Genomic DNA, 3,654 nt, shown 5'->3' on the forward strand with positions numbered 1-3,654 from the left:
AAAAGTCATGCGCAGCACTTGTTAGCTAAATACCGACAAACAATTGTGACCTGAATGACCACAAATAAACACAACATAATATAATATATTATATATATATATTGTAATCACAGTAGTCTTAGATTATAATTATCAGTTTCGTTTGTTTGTCTCAGTGATTAAGGAGGTTATATGAGACATATAACCTCCTTGGTCTGATTAAATGATAACGAGGTGTTTGTCGCTCCTTTTTTTAAATAAATTGTGACCTATATTATAGTTGTTATAGTCATATCCCATAATTATTGTAGCTGAATATTTCTCTTATGTAAAAAGTACCCAGTAATCAATAAAAAAATTATTTGATCTATATGTATTCATCCATACGGAGACGCCCTTTAATTTCAACGATGAGTATTAATGGTATTAATATCAAAAGTCTATTATAGTTTAATACTTGTATACGTTATATTATTAGATCTTTAATTATAGGTATCTCCCAAGAGCGTTGCTGGAAAAGCTGGTTTGCGGGACGGTGACTTGATTTGCTACATTAACAAAGCTTACGTCGCTGACGTCACACATCAACACATGTTGATTTTCATTTGTAAATGAGTGGTTTGGCAAAGTTGCATGTCCACCGATGTCCAGACAAACCAAATTCTATTTGGAAGTCTCATACCTTGATAAACTCGTAATATTATATATAGTGTAAATCTCAAAATATATATAACTTTCATTTTCTACAGATTGTACATAAAATCAAATGTCCTTCACATTACATGTGATGTATTTCATCACGTGAGATTCATTGCTAGAAAAAAAAACTTTTAACGAGGCGTATATATCGGTTTATCAAATATATCTTTTTAAGGATGTCTGCTTGTCATGTTTAGAAATTTTTGAATTTGAGCGGTGCCGTTTGCGTTTAGGTTTCGAGGATGACGCCATGTTGTGGGTTGTGCCGAGTATAATTGTTCTCAACTCGGACTACCAGATATCTCGGCCCAAAACAAACTCGGCCTATTACAAAGTCGGCTTCACAAACTTGGTCTATAACAGACTCAGCCTATCACAAACTCGGACTGCTAAAAGATAAAAGTATGATAAACGAAATAAGTATTATTTTATTTGAAATTAACTATCAGTACTTTATCTTAAACGTTTTTACACTTTTGGTATTTGGCTGGATGTTGTCTCCAAATGACCTTAGATCGCCTCCAAATAACCCTTTGACGTCAAGCAATAATCACTTTTTTATTGTGAATTGTTATGTCAAAGTTTACGGGAACCTGTGTGATTCTACGTAATGGCGGACAAATTTGCATACAAGTGTAAATACGTCAAATTGCACCCATTTCAACAGTTTTTCACCTACATTTATTCAAAGAACAGACAAAAATGTTCATTCTGGGTTTTTTGTAGACGTATCCAATTTACTAGTTCAACACTGAATCACCGAAAAATGGGTTTGAACCTTCCTCCAAATAACACAAGAATCTGTAATGAAGAGTATCTAAACTTGCAAGTGAATATAGTTCATCAGCAATGTTTCTGAGCTTATTTTGTCAAAATTGAAGCAAACTTGCCACTAAAAGCGTATTATTATTTCACTGTTTGACTATGAATGAACTTGGCCAAAAATAACTATATCTTGCTTTATTATATTTCTTGTAGCTAAAACCCTTTAAACATTGTATTTTTAAAATCAATATGAGATAAGGTATCTTCTGCTACCAGTCATACTTTATCAATTATTTTTTTTATCTTAAGTGAATTTTGGTGGAATTAGACCTCAGTCAATTATTCTCTGAACAATTTTTAAAAAAAAAATTTCCCCCGTCTTATTCTTTAAATTGCAAGGTTTTCTTGTTTTAAAAAGATGTTTCCAAGTTATTTTATATATGATATCAAGCAGATTATACATTATTGAAACTGACCCAGTTTAACTGAACGCCTTTCTTCGTAAGAGTTATCTCCCCAAACACTATTTTTCTTGTTATCTCTACTACTTTAATTCACAACAGTAAAGACCATGACAAAACTACTTTCCCACATTGGTATTAAATCCTCAGGATGTTGACCACAATTTTGACCAGATAAATAATTAAAATGGCAAGGTGCACAACTATAGATGTCATGATGGAAGTACACCACTAATTCATATGGCCCCATTGCTTTCTATGTTAAATTCCTCAATTTCAAGCACTCAGGCACAGCTCTTTTGTTTTAAGTTCAAATAAAATGACAATCATTGCATGTCAAAGCAACACTTCATGGTGTCTTGTACTGACAAAAAATCAGCATACCTTTAATGGCATATAAGAAAGAACTGGTTCCCAAAACTTCGGATGTACCAAAATAGGTACTTCAGATCTGACAAACAGGCAAAATGTACCCTCTTTTTTAAATTTCATGCAATTTTTTTTATTATTAAAAATTATAAGTCAAAAAGTGTTCAACAATGATCACCAGTCATTCAGCTTTCATTTGATATCAAAATTGCCTAAATATTCTACATATTTTGAAAGTTACACCCATGCGTAGGAACTATTTTGTGTTAAATACGTACTACTTTCTGGCAATGGTATGTGCTTTCCGGCCGGGCCCGAATTAGTGTTGTTACACCTATAACAAAACCAAACTTGCCATATTGACTTCAGCATTTCTTAATTTCATTCTATGATATATTCTAAGCAATAAAAAACATATAAAGCTTTAGTCCAAACACTATTTTACTGATTTTAAGCTCAAATTGGACTGGTAGTAACATATGTGTTATGCAAAAAAAACCTGCATATAGGGATATTACCAATGGCCAGTATGATTTTTTTTATTCTCAATATCGTGGTTCTATTTGTTAATTTAAACTAGGAAAACAATGTGCTTACCAATAGTCATATTTTTGTCAGAGGATGTTCATTTAATAAAAATATATTAGTCCAAACCTAAGACATAATTGAGAATATTGTCCCCCCTTTTTTCTTCAAATTAGAAAAGGGACATTTTTGGTACAAACCAAACTTCTGTGGTACAATACAGATTATTGAGAGCAATTTATATATCCCTCAGCTGGATAACATGCAAAACTGGTTCAAAATTGCATGTACAGTGAGATTTTGGAATTCTTATATGAGTGTATAAAACCAATAAAACTTGAAAAATCATTGGATTATTTGACCAAGAGCTATTTTTTTTTAAAAATAAACAAGTCATAATATGCATGTTTTATTGATTTAAATCCCAAATAATGCAAAAATAAGAACTTGGGGTGACAAGTCTTAACTGCATGCATGTTGTATGACCATAAAAGGCTAAAATACCTTATTGTGTCAATTTAAGAGCTGAAACTTGGCATAAACCGAATTGTTCATCCACAAAAGTTGATTAATCATGATTACTGACATCAAATATGACCAATTTTCATTGGAATAGGTAAAACTTCTAAAAATTGAATTTCTGATGATTCTCTGTAATAGGAAGTACACCACTAATTCATGGCCCCATTGCTTGCTATGTTAATTCCTCAATTTCAAGCAGACACAGCTCTTTTGTTTTAAGTTCAAATAAAGTGACAATCATTGCATGTCAAAGCAACACTTTATGGTGTCTTAATGTACTGAAAAAAATCAGCATACCTTTAATGGCATATAAGTAAGGACTCTGTGGGAACGT

Source organism: Mytilus galloprovincialis, unplaced genomic scaffold (assembly GCF_965363235.1).
Source record: "Mytilus galloprovincialis unplaced genomic scaffold, xbMytGall1.hap1.1 HAP1_SCAFFOLD_34, whole genome shotgun sequence".
Taxonomy (NCBI): Eukaryota; Metazoa; Mollusca; class Bivalvia; order Mytilida; family Mytilidae; genus Mytilus; species Mytilus galloprovincialis.